This window comes from Monodon monoceros, unplaced genomic scaffold, assembly GCF_005190385.1.
Source record: "Monodon monoceros isolate NGI ecotype Baffin Bay Population unplaced genomic scaffold, NGI_Narwhal_1 Super_Scaffold_2, whole genome shotgun sequence".
NCBI classification, from domain to species: Eukaryota; Metazoa; Chordata; class Mammalia; order Artiodactyla; family Monodontidae; genus Monodon; species Monodon monoceros.
Genome location: NW_021703776.1, coordinates 77,448,129 through 77,468,208, shown reverse-complemented (window position 1 = coordinate 77,468,208; position 20,080 = coordinate 77,448,129). Strand labels below are relative to the sequence as shown.

The 20,080-nt window shown below is 37.3% G+C and overlaps 1 protein-coding gene across 14 annotated transcripts in view; it reads left to right on the top strand.

Moving 5' to 3' along the window:
• CADPS2 (calcium dependent secretion activator 2) overlaps nucleotides 1–20,080 on the top strand; it is a 499,759-nt gene that overhangs the window by 65,001 nt on the left and 414,678 nt on the right. The gene's annotated exons all lie outside the window — the stretch shown is intronic.

Here is a 20,080-nt window from a genome sequence, read left to right as displayed (position 1 = left end):
CAGCCTCTGCCACATTCAGTCCATAGCATTGGGACCAGTGGCCCTGTGGGTTAGATACTGTGTGTGTGAGGATTCGCCTCTGAGGGGGGTTGCTTTGTCACTTGCCAAAATGATTGGCCTGATTCTCTTCCTTTAGGGTGAGCTTTTAAAAAAAAAAAAAAATTAGGGGGCCCTCTTAGGTTCTCATATTTTAAGTAAACCTTTTTCTATAACAGTATTTTCTTTTCCCACGTAAGTTATTAAATTCATTGCATGATCTGCATGATGTAAGGTAAGTTAGAGATGGGACAGGAAAGAAGGAAAAGAAATGAGCATATCTTTGTGTGGCTGGCACTGTATGAACGGACTTGTTACCCATGGCATTCTCAGTAAGTGAGGCAAGGCCCTCTGTGGGTTCAGTTATGTAGACAATCCTGAGTTCCACTTCTTGGCTCATCAATTCTATGCTCCAGTTTTCTGATTTCTAAAACAGATACTAGTTTCCACTTCCTGGGTAGTCTTGTGGATTAAGAGAGTTAATTATGTAAGTGCTTAGAATACCTGACATATAGACGTGCTGAATAAATGTTAGCTCTAACAGTAATTAGGACAGTTATAATAATTTCACCCGCAAAACAGCCATTTGAGATTTCTGTTGCCATCCCTATTTTAGAAGAGGAATAAACAGCCTCTGATGTTAGTTAAATCACTTGTTCCAGGTTACCCAGTTAACAGTTGTAAGATTCAGATCCACATCTGTCTCACTCTGAAGCCCACACCTTTTATGGACAGCCCATACTGTCCCTGAAAAAAGATGAGGGTATTGAAACCGTTAGTATTTTGAAGTCTTTAATTAGGAAGGTTTTAGTTTTATTTTATCTAAGAGACCACTGAGGATACTGACTTCTGGCAGAGGGATTGATAGCATTTCAAGAAAAATTGGCTCCATGTGTAAAATAAGTTAGATGAGGAAGGGGCTTTTGTAGGGCAGAGAATTGGCAATGGTGAGGTATGATGGATTTTGAATGAACAAAGTGATGGAGTCAAGGAATCACAGACGCTGTGGCCTGGAGATGTCAAGGAATCCTCAGAATTTTGCCCTTGCAAGCTGTGGATCCAAGGGCTGCTTTCCCAAGGCATGGAGAGGTCTGCCGCGTTATGAATTTGGAGGCAACAGAAATGCTGCCAAAGCCCTGTCAAAGGGAGAGGATGAGATTTGGACTCTATAGCTATGAATTTTAAAACCACGTGTTGGCAGAAGAATAGAGCTAAGTGCCGTCTATCCAGTAATCATAAAACAAAGCTGAATTGTCTGGAGGGCAGTGCTAATCAAAAAGCAGAAAGTCATATTAATGTCTCAGTCAGTTACTGAGGTCTCCAGCTCTTGTGGTATGTATCTCATTAAATGTAGACTCACTTTGACAGCACAGTTTGAATGGCAGCCTTGCTGTGATCTGAAAAAATATATACTTATGGCAGCTGTGACTTTTTTTTGATACTGGCACTTAGCAGCATATGCTGTCTTTCAGGTTATCTACATTTTTCCATCATAAGCTCTATGTTTTGCAACTTGGTTGTTATTCCTCATTTGGGTTTTCTTTTTAGAATAAAATATATCTTCTGTGCTCTTGTGACTTTATATGCACGAGATCTTTGGGCTATTCAGTACTGAAATACAAGACATAAAAGGGAAAATATTTGCTTATAAGTAAAAACATATGGCTTCCAAAGGAACTGTTATTACTTATATAACTATCCACAATATGATTTTCTTCACATCTAAGCAGAAACTTTAAAAATAGCGTACATTTTCTTTCTGCAAAACGGAAAACATTATTTTGTCCTTTTTAGGCGTTTTGTTTTCAGCTCAAGCAGTTGCAATTCTTTATGACTGATACAGTTTTAAAGATCACTAGTGAATGTCCAGTGGGTTAGCTAATGTGACACTTCTGAAACCTTTCAGGTTCCTCTTTTATTTGACCTTAGGATTAAGTAACCATCTGTTGAGCTCCTATATTTGCTTTTAAATAATTATGGGAACAAAGTAGGAATTGAAAGAAAAAATTCCTGTTTTCCTGACAGTATGGTCTGTCTTAGATTTATAATGACTTTGTTGTATGTTTCAGATTCGGGCAACTAAATGGCTCATGTTACCTTCACCCTCGCTGCTCAAGCACACCAGAGCCATAAAGAGCAAATGAAGTTCATAACCCTGGATTTGGGCTTGCCAATATAAACTGTTTTCTATGACTAATATGTCAGATGCTTGTCTCACTCAGCCAAGTTGGCAGTTACAGACACTCGAAGGTGCCTGCTTTAAGCCCTTCTTTATTAAGGGACAAGTCTGGCTTTAATTATCACATTTCCCTTTGCTAATTTGTGATTGACAGCTGGCTGCAGACTATAATAAAAGCTGTATATAAGGCCAGAAACTCATTTTAGCTATCTCTTCCACCCAGTCTTTACCTGTTTTCTAGATTTGTGAATAAAAAGGAATGCGCGCTTATTGTCTCTGCAGCGAAATAACAAAATGAGAGGCAACAGGTCAGTTACAGTACAGCTATCAGGATTCCAGAAGCTTAACTTTGCAGTATAGATTATCTGAGTTCCATTATGAAATACTTCCTTCCCTCTTTTTAACTATAGTCTCATGAATGGACTGAAAACCTGGGGGTTCTTCCAATCAGTGATAGCTTCCGCTGTCATATTGTCCTAAAGGTACTTGGAGTTAGATTGTTTGGAACGTCAGTAAGTGACTAATTTACAGCTACTAGAATTGTTGACACACCACACTGTCTAGGGGTAAGGCAGAAGGAATAAGAAAAAGGCACAGTGGGTGTGCCCGCTGTGTAGCATTTAAGCCTTTGTTGGTCTAACTGCATGCCTTTGAATGTGTCTCTCAACTATTGACTTTTCCTTTTAGAAATAACCATACAGTAATCCCTCTCCAACTGGGAAGCTAAACTTTCTTGAAAAGCACCATGGGTGGCACAGCCATGGGCTCTGAGGAAATAGAGAGTTAGGGTAACATGACATTTAAAAACATAGACTTCGGAATCAAACAGACCTGAGCTTGGAATCCCGGCTCTGTCATCTGTCTGCATGGGCAGTTGCCTTAACTTCTGAGTCCACATTTTCTTGTCTGTAAAATGGGGGTTATAACATCTTCCTCACAAGAGTCATGAAGATTAGATTAGAAGAATGTTTAGCGTGGAGACCTAGGAAACATTCAATCCAGGAAGATGTCTTAACTTTCTAGGAAAAAAGTTAAAAAAAACATTAAATGCATATTTAAACTCACTAAATAAAATTTCTAAAAGTGTCTGCTTGGAAACAGTCTATGTTTGATAAGCACTGAAAACCTGCTTTGGTAGGCAGCCTTTTCCTGAATCTTTCCTTACATTGCCTAGGGAATAATGATTTTTTATTAAGCAGTTAACAAGTGCTATACATTTATTTGGCTTTTTTACTTTACATGTATTAGTTTACTTCATTCTTATGTCAGTCCTGTGAAGTAGGTGCTATTATTATCTCCACTTTCCAGATACGAAAGGGAGCTGTAGAGCATATGAGAATGAGTTACTTTCCCGGTAGCTAGCAAATGGTGGAGCTGGGATTTAGCTTCAGCTCCATCAATAGGGCCTGAGTTGTTACCTGTCACTCCTTATCCTGTAAGCTAGGATATCATCTGCTGACTCACCTTCTGCCACATTTCTGTGTCCTGAAAAGCTATTTTAAAAGCTTTTAAATTGCCCTTACTTGCTTGAGATTTATTGTCTCTTGCACTGGCACATACCCTTGCTAACACTTTTTCTTGGGTGTTAGCAAGATAGCGTTTCAAAATTATCCTGGTGTTAAGGGACATGTTCTTCTTAGCTGAATCTGTCTGTATATTGAAAGGGAAAGGAAGGAATAGTTTGCCTTGTTTCTCTACCCTGTGGTCCAACGAGCATGGTCTTCGGGACATGTAACGGTAATTGTTGGCTTTGTTTGAGGAGAGTGAACCAAATGGTGTATTGGTAAAATGATCAGTTACAAGAATATTCTTAAATCAGTGTAAGATATTTCTAAATTATAGCTGGCTAACAAGCACCCCTTTTGTATTCACATGACGGTGGTTCAAATATTTTTTAAAAATCTTCATATTGTTTATCTTTCACGAGAGAAATAGGTGCCCAGAAAAAAACACCTGGGATTAGCTGCACAGTCATCCAGCTCTGTGGTTACCCTTGGAGACATCATCTGCCTGGAGTAGGTCTTTCTCGGCGGTAAGACATAATAAGGGTTACCCTGTACGTTTGTTTGGCTGAGCAAGCGGGTTTGCATTTCAGCTAGCAGAGCACATTCTGTGCTGTTGATCGACAGCTGCTCCTTCAACTATGAGAGTTTTTGTTATTTGATACCTTTCTTTACAGAGAGGACACGTTGTATCCCAAACAAAGAGTAGTTGCCCTTAGTTTTAGGAATATTACAGACAGCTTTATTTTTGAATAGACATTGAAGTGGGTGCTGTAGGAAGATAGTCTGGTCACTAGCGATCCATGACTTCCTAACGGCTGCCGCCCTCTCCCAGTGAGTAATTGGTCAGTCACTCGTCTGCGCTTATCAGATATTTAGGTTGTTACATCTTCTGTGCACTATTTTTAGCTGCCAGGGTTTGTTTATTTTTTACACAGGTCAGAAGTAAGCAGTGTAAGATGACCAGAATTCTTTGGCCATATTAATTGGTTGTCTTCCATAAGGAGGAAGAATTGTATAGACTATTAGGCTTGAACTTAAAAATCCTTGATTTAGAGATACTGAGGTTACTTGATATCATTCAGATTTGAGCCCTGACTTCACGCTGGAGTGGAATCCAACCGTGAGCCTTCTAAATCCTGATCTGGCCAGCGCACTGTTTGGCGCGTATGAACTCTGTTACATGCCAGAACATGTAGCCTTCAATTGGTGTGATCCATCAGTGTCAGATGAACCCCTCCATTTGGATTAAATTCATGAGAGAAAGAGTCAGGGAGTGACTCTGTAAGTCTCAGAAAGCCAGCACACTTGGCCAACCATCTGCCCCAAGCTGAGCGGTGGTAGGAGGTGCAGAAGCAGTGAAGCCAGGTAGTAAGGATGCCTAGGCTGCAAGTGTTGCTTTTAGTTTAATAGACTCCAGACTGTGTAGATGGGGGAAATAAGGCTTAGAGGGGTGAAATTATTCCATGCAAGCTATTTAACCAGTGAGCGGCATGCCTACCTTGAATGCATCAGGTACATTGCCTTTTCTGGGCCTTGGTGTTAGCCGGTTTCCTCTACCTGGAATAGTCTTCCCATTGATTTGAGTGACTTACTCTCTCACTTAGCTCTCTAGCTTAATCCTGAAAGAGTTCTTCCTTCTGTCACCATTCTAAAATAGTACTCTTTCCTATCCCTCTGTATCCTTTGACCCTGCTTTATAACACTCAGCACCATCTTCCATTGTGTTTTGTACAAATATTATACATATATACAGCCATCCCCCTGAATCCAAGGATATGGAGGGCTGACTGAACAATATACCATTTTATATAAGGAACTTGAGCATCTGCAGATTTTGGTATCTGTGGGCTTCCTGGAACCAGTCCTCCGCAGGTACCAAGGAACCACTGTTTTTGTGTCATTCCTGTCTCTCCATTTAGAATGTAAGCTCCACAATGGCAGACGATTTGTGCTTTTTACAGTTTTACTCGCAATGCCTAGAAAACGCCTGACCCATAGTAGGTGCTAAGTAAATATTACTTAAATTAATGAACAAACGTATTTGTTAATCAGACATTTATGTGATTACCAAGTATTATGCTGGTTGCCGAGGATACGATTATAAGTAGGATACAGTTACTCTGATCAAGATCTTATTTTCTAGTGGAAGAGAGTCAAAACCAGGAAACTTAGTGTGTTCTATTCTGTGATAGGGATGTGAACAGGGTTCTGTGGGAACACCTAGGATAGGGTCTCCTGCCTTAGGGATCAGAGAAGGTATCCTGGAGAGGTGTGATAACTTACTGAGTCTTAGAAGCAGCTGAGGAGAAGCAGCTTGAATGAAGCAGAAGCGTGGGAAGGGTAATAGGGGAGGCAAACCAGGCAGAGGGAAGTCTGAATGGAACTGTCAGGAGAAGGAGAGCTCAGAATATTTTAGAGGTTATGTGCCTGAAGGAGTGGATCTTAAAAGTTTTTCGGCCGAGTTGAATATATAAATTTTTAGATACACTGATGAAATAAATATATACTCATAATACTTACTTGGCTACACTAAATCCCATATCATATAAAACAATACATGGAAAATCCTGCTTTTCCTGCTTTAATAATTATCATTTATGCCTTTAATGTGTATTTTCCACGTCAGGATTGTCATACATAGAACCCCTTTGGTGTTTTCTAACAAAGTTCTCCAGAGCTTGTCATATTTACCTTACTAGGGCCATTTGTGTATTCATTGAGTAATAAGCATTATAGAGCAACTCCTTTATACCAGGCACAGTGAATAAAAATGGACAAAACCCCTTGTTCTCAAGGATGGAGTTTACATTTTGGATCTTGGCGATACAGTGCTTTTTGAATATGGCTGTGGTGTTACAGTGTTATCTCCATCTACTTGCATACCATTAAGAACGATTTTTGTTCTTTCCTCTTCTGACAATTACTCGTGCCCATATTTCTAAATAATGCCCATATACTGGTGTGTTGATCAGTTTTAGCCATTATCTGCTGATTTCCTATTATCATGGTTTAGGATTTAGTGTTGTTATCCCACAGTTTCCTTTGCTTCCCTTCCGTCCCTTCATTATGCCCATAGAGTTGTGTTAAATTTTTTCTCAAATCACTATATTATTATGTATATGCAAATACTATTCAGCTGGGAATTGTGTGGTATGATCATATTTCCTTTGCTTTCTCCTGAAGCTAACGGCGACTTGCTTGCTTAGTTTTCACTGTACCAGTTGCAGATTTTCCCCCATGATCCAAAAGCCTCTCAACACAGCCCTCTTACAAGGTTGGTCTATGTTCAGGAAGACATCTTTTAATTCAGTTTTTGTGGTTTCATCTCTCTGGAGACCTCCATGTAACTAGCTGGACTGGTTGCTCTATAGGCAGCCTCCTAGGTCTTCCTTCCTAAAACCTTTCCTTTGCTGCTATTCTGGATACTCACTTTGCCTCTTCTCTGAGTTATTTTTCCTGTTACCTAGATTTCCTACCTTTTTCTTTGTCTTTCCTTTGTTAAGGAGGGACCCATTCTCTCATGGCTTCATCAGATTGAAAAGAAGGTATGACAGCAAAGTGCACTGTGGTGACAACCCTTAACAAATCTGACTTTTAACTCTCTCAGTGCTTCAGTCTGGGCAGGGTAGCCCTCTGGGGCTGGGGCATATCTTTCATCCTAAGATTTCCGCATCTTCTTAGTTGAAGCTTCTGTTTCCACGACCTTGTCCTTCTCTTTCTTGGGAGAGTATCTCATTTTGTTGAAGCACATCCTCCAAAAGCTTCCCCAGAGATGGTGGTGCATGGGAGGAATATTTTTTAAATTCTTGAATATTGAAAAATGTCCTTTTTACTCACCCATTCAATTGATAGGATGACTGGGTAAAGAATTTTAAGTACAAATCAGTGTCCCCCCCGAATTTTTGAAGCCATTGCTCAGTTGTCTTAGTTGCCAGTGAAGAGTCTGAAGCCATTCTAATTCTTCATCTGTTTATTACAATGATGAGCTGGATTCGTGTTTATTTTACCCTTTGTGCTGGGAGCTCAGCCTTAATCTGGAAATTCACAAGTTTGCTTTCTGGGAGATTTTCTTGAATTAAAAATGATCTGTTAATGATTTGCTTTTCAATTTGCTCTATTCTTTTTTTTTGGATTTCCAATTAGCCTGATTGCCTAGCTCATCCTCCAGTTTGTTTTCACTTTGGTATTCTGTATTGCTTTTTTTCTCTCTGCTTTCTGGAGGATTCTTGAACTTTATCTTCCAACCTGTCTATGGAGTACTTCATTTCTGCTACCATATTTTTCAAGAGCATTTTTTGTTTGTTGAATATTTTTCATAGCTTTATGCTCTTTCATGTTGTATCTTTTATCTTTTAGACAGTATTAGGGATAGATTCGTTACGGTCTTTCTGCATAGTTTGTTTCTTCCAAATTGCCTTTTTCTATTTGTTTTTATTTTCTTTTATATTAGAGGCTTTTCTCACCTCTCTGGCAATCCTTGGTTGAGTATATGTAATTATATATTATCCAAATATATATATGCATTTACAAATATTCACAACTGAGAATTGTTGTGCAATAATTATATTTCCTTTTTCCCAAAACTAATGATGACTTGTTTGCTTAAGTATACAGTACTTAATAATACATGGATGTATACTGTTGATTAGTTAATTATACAGTTTCATAATTATACAGCATATATATATACCTGTAAATACCTACATATACAGTATGCATATACATACCGATTCTATTATATTCTCTGTATGAATTTATTCACTGTACATATGTACCTATATTCATATATTTGCCAAATGTATACATATATACGCACAAAAATTAAACTTGTGACTGAAATTCTGAATTAGTTGGATAAAGATTCATATGAGCTATCTTCTGTTTTATATGCTCTCTTAAGGAATTAATCTTATTTAGATTTTGATTTTTCATTTGCTACTAGCTTTAAACGTTTGCCATATAATTTGAATAGAATTAGACAAAGTAATACTAAAATCAAATCACAGAGATAAGTAGCTTTCTTCAGAAATGGTGATAGTCGGATTAATAGCAAAGGTCTAGGCAAGAAGGAATTTTGCATTCCTTCAGTCTCATTTCTGAATAATCAGTTAATCCATTAAAATCATTGAAGTCCGTCTGTGTAGTCTAATGAAATTTCTTCTACAGATTTCAGATGTTTCAAAAGCCTTTTTGCAATGAAACCCCAAATTTCTGAGAATTCAGAAGCAATACCCCTATCATTTTCCTTTAATTTACACTGTGATTTGCTTAATGAAATGTACCAAGGTAATAATTCTTTTCTATTTGTACTTTTGAAAAATTAGAAATGTAATTTCATTAAAATGGTATTTCATTTTCTTTTCTAACTTTTGCATTTCAGTCCATCCTTTGTCTTGTGTTTTAATTCTGCTTTTTGTCCACTGACATCTGCTTTATCACTTGGAGTGTATGCCTTTTCAATAAAATAACTTACTCAATAAGAACCCCTGTAATGCCAATGTTGTTGTGTTTAATGTTGTCCCAGAGGACTCTTAGGCTGTCTTCATTTCTTTCCATTTTTTTTCTTTATTCTGTTCCACAGCAGTAATTTCCACCATTCTGTCTTCCAGTCACTTATCCGTTTTGCCTTAGTTATTCTGCTATTGATTCCTTCTAGTGTAGTTTTCATTTCAGTTATTGTATTGTTCATCTCTGGTTGTTCTTTAATTCTTCTAGGTCTTTGTTAAGCATTTCTTGCATCTTCTTGATCTTTGCCTCCATTCTTTTTCCGAGGTCCTGGATCATCTTCACTATCATTATTCTGAATTCTTTTTCTGGAAGGTTGCCTATCTCCAGTTCATTTAGTTGTTTTTCTGGGGTTTTATCTTGTTCCTTCATCTGGTACATAGCCCTCTGCCTTTTCATTTTGTCTGTCTTTCTGTGAGTGTGGTTTACATTCCCCAGGCTGCAGGATTGTAGTTCTTTTTGCTTCTGCTGTCTGCCCTCTGGTGGATGAGGCTATCTAAGTGACTTAAGCAAGCTTCCTGATGGGAGGGACTGGTGGTGAATAGAGCTGGGTGTTGCTCTGGTGGGCAGAGCTCAGTAAAACTTTAATCCAGTTGTCTGCTGATGGGTGGGCCCGAGTTCCCTCCCTGTTGGTTGTTTGGCCTGAGGTGACCCAGCACTGAAGGGTACAGGCTCTTTGGCGGGGCTAATGGTGGACTCCAGGAAGGGTCATGACAAGGAGTACTTCCCAGAACTTCTGCTGCCCGTGTCCTTGTCCCTGTGGTGAGCCACAGCCACCCGCCGCCTCTGCAGGAGACCCTCCAGCACTAGCAGGTAGGTCTGGTTCAGCCTCCTCTGGGGTCACTGCTCCTTCCCCTGGGTCCCGATGCGCACACTACTTTGTGTGTGCCCTCCAAGAGTGGAGTTTGTGTTTCCCCCAGTCCTGTCGAAGTCCTGCAATCAAATCCCACTAGGCTTCAAATTCTGATTCTCTGGGAATTCCTCCTCCTGTTGCCGGACCCCCAGGTTGGGAAGCCTGTCGTGGGGCTCAGAACCTTCACTCCAGTGGGTGGACTTCTGTAGTGTTACTGTTCTCCAGTTTGTGAGTCACCCACCCAGCGGTTATGGGATTTGATTTTATTGTGGCTGCTCCCCTCCTACCCTCTCACTGTGGCTTCTATTTTGTCTTTGGATGTGGGGTATCTTTTTTGTGAATGCCAGTGTCTTCCTGTCGATGATTGTTCGGCAGTTAGTTGTGATTCTGGTGCTCTCGCAGGAGGGAGTGAGCGCACGTCCTTCTACTCCGCCATCTTGAACCAATCTCTCCATAAGCCTTTTCTTAACTTTTAAAATGTATTTCTGTTCTGTGTAAACAGTATCATGTGGGTAATGGCTACTGTGAGTTTTTTTTACTTCAGTTAATTATAATTTCTTTTTCTCCTAATCTGCAAGTATTTAATAGTTGCTACTTGTTTTTAAAAATTCAACTAGAGATTGAATCCAAAGAAGAGTGTTATTATAAGAGGATTGTTCAGTACTTTCAAATTTCAGCCAGTTTTTGGTGACAGGTATGTCAAGAATGTCTAGAATTATAACAGAAATTACTACAAAGCATCTAGACCAGGAATTGGAATTCTGAGTTTGGACAGGTGGGCCACAACCAGGGGCATTACCATCCCCTTCTTGTGTTGCCACGTAGAGGTCAGCGATGCCAGATGGTAGTCCAGAGAGCACTTCGAAAAATAATTGTTTAACTTATGTTAACAGAAGCTGAACAGCAGTGTTTGAAAGCATTGCCCCTTGGCCATGTTTCAGAGCTTTCCCACCAGTGTGCTGGAATACACTGAAAAGGGACATTTATAATACATACATATGTATAAATATATGGAGAGAAGGAGAAAGGGGGAGGGGGGAGGGCTGCTTTGCAGCACAATTCCAGGAAGTACCGTTCACATTTATTCCATACAAAGGATGCTCCCCGGAGGTTTGGAATATGGCAATACTGTCTGTACTGCACTGTGAGGCACAAGGTAGAGGGGATTGGGACATGTGAATGGGGTTTGAGGAAAGAATTCATGACTTGATAATATATGATTATGACATGGGAAAATATCCATGTGTTTGGAAATTCAATTACATATTAAAGGTATAAGTATTTTAAAACCTAATCTTTTGTTAACAAATGTGCATATTTCTTTTGTAACATGAATGAACTTTCTCATATCAAGATTTCAAAATGACTCTATAAGCATACATAGGTGCTGTTTTACAATGTTAGGATACAAATGATAACAGCAGCTGTACAGGGCTTAGTGACTTGTTTTAATCTCCCTTTCTGACTTTGAATTTTTATTTTGAATCCATTAGCTTTGTCAGTATGTGTCAATATATATTTATGGACTCCTTGTAACTTTCAGTTTGTTCATTCTGGTGCTGTCGTGTCAATTAAGTTAGCCGTCTTTTGAAGCCAGTAATAATCCAACAGCAAATCTGCAAGGTGGAAATAAAGCATTAACAATTTTCTTAAAAAATCCTTTAGCTTATAAACTCTTTATTAAACCTTTTTGTGCCATCAGTATGCTGTGGTAGGAAACAATAAATGATGCTCTGATCCTGTTTCTTCACATAAAAGCTGAAAACAGATGGACAGTAGCAGCTTGGATTATATTGTACTCACTATTTTGTTAACATAACTTAGTGTGGAATTCAGGCAAACTTCTATAGGAAGCCTTCTTTGGAAGAAAACGATGTGTTAATTGCAGTGTTTTCAGAATAAACTCTTGGTGTCAAAGCCTTTACATATTCCTGTCAGTGCAGAACATAAACATAGGCCCTGTTTGTATAATGTCTTACTGGTTTCCTGGTTTTCTTCTACCACACAGACTATTTTATCCCCAGTAGTTTGGATATTTCCCGACAAAACAAGTAGTGTTATTCCAAGCATTACTTTCCAGTGATTTAGTTTTTTTTTTAATAAAATATTTTTAACAGCTGGGGATTCGTTAATATGTAATGGAAATTCTTTTGATTTAATAGTTTGAATTAGTGTTGTCTCTGTCATCTGACATCTTTGTACTAAAAGTTTTGACAACTGACGCCTTTCCAGTATCCTTTGCTTCGTTGGTCCCATGTGCAATACAGGGTCCATAATATCACGTAAGCTGATAAAGTGACTTTGCAATGTATGTGAGAGGTTTTGGTTTTAGCTCTTAGTTGCATGACCTTGAGTTCTTGACTCCAGTATGATACTCTTGTAACCTAACTCGTGAAACAATTGTCAAGCTATTTAAATTTGTAGTTTTTTAATATTTAAGATGGATGTATTCTAGGAAGGTATCAGCCTGGTTTGCTTGGTACTTTTGCTTAACTTGATAATGTTTACACGAAATGAGACATTTTGTTTGCAGAAAATTGTTGGAATACAGAAATCTAGATTTTGTATCGTCCTCATCATATTGCCTAATTAGTGGCAAAACTTTATTTGTGACTGTCATCGGAGGACATTCTGGATTAAAAAGAAAAGTTGTGCGTTTTAGTGGAAAGAGAGCTGTAAAAATTAAATCAGTTTAGATAAAAACTTCTGAAGGAGACTGAGCTGTTAGGAGTTTAGAAACTTGATTTAAAAAATTAAACCTGTTTTCTTAAGAATGTGTAAATAGAGACTTCAAAAAATTAAAAATAGCATTAGGAAATACTGAGATATGAATTTGATCTAATTCAATAGTTAAAATTTAGAAATTCACATGATATAGATATTACAATCATGAGATTAAAAAATTGAAATATATATTTCAAAATTCTAAAGACCCTTTAATTCTTTTAATTAAATTGCATTAATTATTTTAGAGGCAAACATTTTTCCAAGTTATCAAATTCCTTGGAGTCACTTTGTTTTTGTTTTATTAACCAATTGTAGATAAATTAATAAATAGTTGATAAAATTCACACAATCCTGTTCAACTTACAAATACTAATATAAGAAGGTAATGACAATAACAAAATAATAATAGTGATAGTAGTAATGGTAACTTCTTTCTGTGTTAGAAGGAAGAATTGTGAAAAGCAGAAGCAAATTAAATGGAATAAGAACTAAGTACTTCACATGTGTATGCTAAAAAAAAGTTTTGATTATAAAGGAATTGTGACAAAACCTTTCCTACTGACAGATTTGGCCAGAGGTCAGGGAGAGATGAGATTTGTGTAGGCCTGCACCTCACTTGGTGGGGGAACTGCTCTACATCAAGTTTTATTTGCCAAAATAACAATTACCTCATTAAGAAAGTTCATGGAGGGAGTTATTTAAATAATATTTAAATGTTATTCAATGGTTTAAAATTTTTGCATAGTGGTTAAAAATTAAACAATTTTTTTTTTTGTTCACGACCTGCAGACGTTGATTGGAAAGCTCCTCCCTGTAAAACATTACCCCCAGTAGGTGGGTAGGGGAGTATATATGCCCGCAAGTACATGCGAGCATTTGTGTATGTGTATATACGCACTTGAGTGTGCTTTAAATTACTCATATTATTTCTGACAGCCATGGCTGTTGGGTAATGTGTACTATATTATAAACCAAGATCGTAGGAAGAAAAAATTTTGCTTTCTTCAATCATAACTGTATTTGAACACTCCATTCAGAGTATCAGGTTATTTTACAAAGTATTGGAAAATTAGGATATTTTCCCCCAAAATATCACTAAACTTTTATTTGAAGGTAGGCTTATTTCTTTGTCTTTCCCATCCCTATCACAGCACTTGGAATGTAGTAGGCTCTCGATAAATACTTGTTGAATTGCTCATTTGCTGAATATTGGAAGAAACGTTAAAAGCGACATAGCCTTTCTGAATAAAAGTTGAGACAGTGAATGCTTCCTAGGTATGTAGCATAAAGTGCATCTTTTTCCTGGAAAAGTTCTTCGACTTAATTATACCCTATCAAATTTTATTTCAAAAACATGCTTATAAGATGTATTAATAAGAATCTAACTTACAGATACTAGTTGAATTTAGTGACAAGTAATCTCTTACCTGAGGACTTCTGATGAACTTGCTGTACTACAGGACTATCCACTGGGTACTTTGTCCAGATGTCTCTCTTCCGAGAGTGGAAGTGCCAGTCTCAGCATACCAGGCACTCCCGCTCATCTTCCCTCCTCCTCTTGCTTCCTTCCTTCCGCCAGCCAGCCCTTCTCTTCTTCCTCCTCTTCCTTTTCCTCTACCTCTCTCGATTCCCAGTCAGCAGGGGAATTTTTTATTTGGTGTGCCGTACGCTTTTAGGAGCAGGTTGTGTCAGCTTAGTCAACTAACGTTAAGCTGCTTTTGTGTTGTAAAGGACTGATGGGTTTGCATACTAACCTATCGCAGGAATCTTAACAAGGAAGGGGTCCTGGAAAGAGTACAATACCCCAAAGAGTTTGCCTATCAAAATGTCTGGCATTCTATAATGACAAAGGTAGGGTGTGTGACTAACACTTGGAAAATAAATCACAAAACTGTCACGTGGAAGCTTTTGAATTTGTAAAATTTACCCATTGTTTTTTTCACTTTACCTCATGTAATTCCTTGTGATATACTAATGATTTTGGTGCTAAATTATATTCGTGATTGTTAACATATTACTCTATGTTGATCCCTGTATTGATGTTATAATTATTGACCTCCCCTTGTAGCCAAATTTCTCCATGATATCCAGGTACATTTCAGGAATTTGCAGTACTCAGGACTTGGGAAAGCTTGTCCACAAAGTATAGAATATGCTGTTCTTTGCTACAAAAAAAAAATTGGGGGTTGTTCTGTAACTTAGCAATGTAAATAGATAAAGGATAAGTGAGGTTTGTTAACGGAATTTTTGTGAGAGAAATTAACTGAAAAGAAACTAACACTAGAATAATGTCTTTAGTGTGAAAATTTTTCAGACCTGCTGTAGCACAAAATATTTAAGTTTTCTGTTCTCTGTATTCACATCCTAGAATATCTTTCAGTTTTTGGCATCTTGAATCACTTTTGAGTTGTTTTGGACATCTGTTTTGTGAATTTAAGTTTTCTCCTACAAAATGGAGCTGATGGTATTTCTAAATATTAATGAATTAAGTAGCGACTCTCCTTTCAAGCTGGTTTGGCTCAGTGTCTCCCACTAGGTGGGCAGCAGATGGACTGGAACCAAAGGCACCCCTTGCACCAGTAGACGGGGTTTTAGGACCAAAATGCATATGTCATGGCCAGAATTACACAGCATTTCACTGTTTTACAAGCCTTTATTTATGCATATTTAGTATAGTGTAGGTTTCCTCTCTAGACCAGTGCTATACGTGGGACATCTGGTCAACAGTGAGTGGCGCTGTGCAGTGGTCCTTCTCCACCTTTGTTGTATTCGGAGGTTTATTCTGTTTGTGTAGCCAGAGGCTTTCCATGTTTATTTGAATTGCTTTAATTTCTTAGGGTATGGCCAGGATATTAGGGTATTTAAAAATAATAATAAAGTTAAAATTAAAAAACAAGCTTGTGGGTATAAACTCACCACTTTTTGTAAGATCCAGACAAGTTAAGGTTAGGTTGTTCCTAATTAGAAATTTGCTTCAGATGTAAGCATTTCTAGGTTTTCCTAGCAGATAAGTTGTAACATGTAAGAAGTACTTACGTCTTAAAATATGATTTATAATTATACTAAGCAGAAGATGAATCTGCTCTTATTTCTTTGTCATGAGTAAAAGCCTAATTTAATAATTGGTTTTAGTCCTATCCTGTGTATCATGTGTATCTGTCATTCCACTTTAGGTTGGTCAAAAATTAAAATTCTGGAGTTACAGCCTGTGTATCATGTGTATCTGTCCTGTGTATCATGTGTATCTGTCATTCCACTTTAGGTTAGTCAAAAATTAAAATTCTGGAGTTACAGCCAAGTATTATGGTGTGAAAATCTAAATCAATTCATTGATACCTCCCTACCCTTTGATTTAGTTGGGTTGATTTCTTTTAACTAACGAGTACCAGATCCAGCAAATCCCCTAACCTAGCTGAACATCAGACCTCCAGGAACTTAAAAATTGAATAGCTTTCTGGGCCACTGTGTTCAGAATTCAGAAGTAGTAGGTATAGGTAAGGTATTCGGTATGTACATTTTTGAAAAAGCTTTTCAAAGTTTGTGATTAGCCAGATTTGGGAAACTTGTTGGTTTTTTGTTATAGAAAAATGATCAGACTTTCCTCTTCGTGGCATCTCATCTGTTTGCCTGGATTTAATCTTACACAGCAGGTTGAGCTCTGCTATGGAAATTTCCTTTGAGCTTCCTTTTCAGGCAGCACTGAAAAGATTAATGAGTTTGACGTGACTGGGACTGTGAGACAGTATCAAGTCCGAAGAGGCAAAGATAAACTAGGCAGAAACAGACAGTGCAATGAATGAAAGAATGATGTTATCAAAGACTTAGCGTGAAGGTCGAAAGCTATAATACAAATGAAATATAGGATGACCAGTGACATTTTAATTTTAGGTAAATAATGGATAATTTTTACTACAAGTATGACCCAAATATTTCATGAGATACACTTACAGTAAAAATTATTTCAAATTTTTAATGTAAATATTTTATCATTACCTATTTATCTGAAATTGAAATTTAATGGGACATCCAGTATTTAATTTGGCAGCCCTACCTTGGAAGTCCATTAGTGTGGAAGGAGGATATGGCATACTGCTTAGATGCGGCAGTGTACCACAAAACAGCCTTTCAGCTTAACTAGCCCCAGGAGCAGGCTTTATTTTAAAACACCTGTTTTTTAATCTAAAATGAAAATACTACATTTTTATTGAGGTATATTTAATTTATAATATATTCAGGTGTGCAATGCATTGACTCTAAATTTTTAGACTTTATACTCCAGAAATTGGCTGTATTCCCTGTGCTGTACAGTATATCCTTGTAGCTTATTTTACAAATAGTAGTTTGTACCTCTTAGTCCCCTACCCATCCTGCCCCTCTGCACTTCCCCCTCCCACTGGTAACCACTGGTTTTTTCTCTACATCTGTAAGTCTGTTTCTTTTTTGTTATATTCATTAGTTTTGTTTTTTAGATTCCACATATAAGTGATAACATACAGTATTTGTCTGACCTATTTCACTAAGCATAATACTCTCTAGGCCCGCCCATGTTGTTGCAAATGGTAAAATTTCATTTTTTATGACTGAGTAGTATTCCATTGCACATATGCACCACATCTTCTTTATCCATTCCTCTGTCGATGGACATTTAGGTTGCTTCCATGTCTTAGCTGTTGTAAACAGCGCTGCAGTGAACACTGGGGTGTGTGCATCCTTTTGAGCCATGTTTTTTTCCACATATATGCCCGGGAGTGGGTTTGCTGGATCATATGGTAGCTCTAATTTTAGTTTTTTAAGGAAACTCCATACTGTTCTTTATAGTGGCTGTACCAATTTACATTCCCACCAACAGAGTAGAAGTGTTCCCTTTTCTCCACACCCTCTCCAGCATTTATTATTTATAACCTTTTTGATGTTGGCTATTCTGACTGGTGTGAGGTGATATCTCATTGTAGTTTTGATTTGCATTTCTATAATAGTTAGTGATGTTGAGCACCTTTTCATTTGTCTCTTGGCCATCTGTATGTCTTCTTTGGAGAAATGTCTATTTAGGTCTTCTGTCCGTCTTTTGATTGGGTTGTGTGTGGTTTTTTTTTTGATATTGAGCAGCATGAGCTGTTTATAAATTTTGGAGATTAATCCCTTGTGGGTTGCATCATTTGCAAATATTTTCTCCCATTCTGAGGGTTGTCTTTTTGTTCATGGTTTCCTTTGCTGTGCAAAACCTTTTGAATTTAATTAGGTTCCATTTTAAAAAATCTTTGTTCTTATTTCCATTACTCTAGGAGACGGATCCAAAAAGATATTGCTGCGATTTATGTCAGTGTTTTGCCTGTGTTTTCCTCCAGGAGTTTTATAGTATCCATCCGGTTTTACATTTAGGACTTTAATCCATTTTGAGTTTATTTTTGTGTATGGTGTTAAAGAATGTTCTAATTTTTTTTTTTTTTTTTTTTTTTTTTACATGTGGCTGTCCAGCTTTTCCAGCACCATTTATTGAAGAGACTGTCTTTTCTCCATTGTATAGACTTGCCTCCACTGTCGTAGATTAATTGACCATAGGTGCATGAGTTTATTTCTGGGCTTTCTGTCCTGTTCCATTAACCTATATTTCTGTTTTTGTTCCAGTACCTTACTGTTTTGATGACTGTAGATTTGTAGTATAATCTGAAGTCAGGGTCCTCCAGCTCTGTTTTTCTTTCTCAAGATTGCTTTGGCTATTCGGGGTCTTTTGTGTCTCCATACAAATTTTAAGATTTTTTGTTCTAGTTCTGTGAAAAATGCCATTGGTAATTTGATAGGGAGTACATTGAATCTGTAGATTGCTTTGGGTAGCACAGTCATTTTCACAATATTGATTCTTCCAAAACAGTATCGTATATCTTTCCATCTGATTGTATCATCTTTGATTTCTTTCATCAGCATCTTATAGTTTTCTGAGTACAGGTCTTTTGCCTCCTTAGGTAGGTTTATTTCTAGGTAGTTTATTCTTTTTTATGTGATGGTAAATGGGATTGTTTCTTTAATTTCTCTTTCTGATCTTTCATTGTTAGTGTAAGGCCAGTGTTGCCTTAATGACTTTCTGTCTGGATGATCAGTCCATTGATGTCAGTGGGGTGTTAAAGTCCCCTAGTATTATTGTGTTACTGTGGATTTCTCCCTTTTGTCTGTTAATATTTTCTTTATATATTTAGGTGGTCCTATGTTGTGTGCATATATATTTATAATTATTATATTTTCTTCTTGGATTGATCCCTTAATTATTATGTAATGTCCTTCTTTGTCTCTTGTAGCAGTCTTTGTTTTAAAGTCTATTTTGTTTGATATAAGTACTGCTACCCTGGCTTTGTTTTTATTTCCATTTGTATGGAATCCCTTTTTCCACCCCCTCACCTTCATTCTGCATGTGTCCTTAGAGCTGAAGTGAGTCTCTTGTTAGCAGCATATGTGTCTTGCTTTTGTATTGATTCAGCTACTCTCTTTTGACTGGAGTATTTAATCCATTTACATTTAAAATGATTATTGATATGTATGTACTTATTGCCATTTGCTTAATTGTTTTGGGGTTGTTTTTGTAGTTCTTTTTTGTTCTTCTTCTGTTCTCTTCCCTTGTGATTTGATGACTACCTTTAGTGTTTGGATCCTTTCTCTTTTTTGTGAATCTATGATAGAATTTTGGTTTTTGGCTACCATGAGGTTTATAAATAGCAATCTAAATATGTATCTCTTAATTTCCAATGTATTTTAACAACCCTCCATTTTAAGTTCTCTTCCTTTCACAATTACTATTTTTGTTTACATCTGTTTTGTGTATGCCTTGATTACTTATTGTGGATATAGTGATTTTATTACTTTTTAAGAAAACTTTCCTGTGCTAGTATTGTACATAGTTGACTTACTACCTTTACTGCATATTTGCCTTTACTGATGAGACTTTCCCTTTTGTAACTTTTATGTTTCTAGTTTTGGCCTTTTCTTTTTCACCTACAGAAATCCTTTTAACATTCCTTGTGAAGCAGTTTGGGTGGTGCTGAACTCTTTTAGCTTTTGCTTGGCTGTATACTTTTGATCTCTCAATCAAATCTGAATGAGGGCCTTGCTGGGTAGAGTAATCTTGGTTGTAGGTTTTTCCTTTTCATCACTTTAAATATTTAGTGTCGATCCCTTCTGGCATGCAGAGTTTCTGCTGAAAAGTCAGTTGATAGCCTTATGGGAGGGTTTTTTTTTTAATCTAATGTTGTTTTTCCCTTGCTACTTTTAATATTTTCTTTTTCTTTA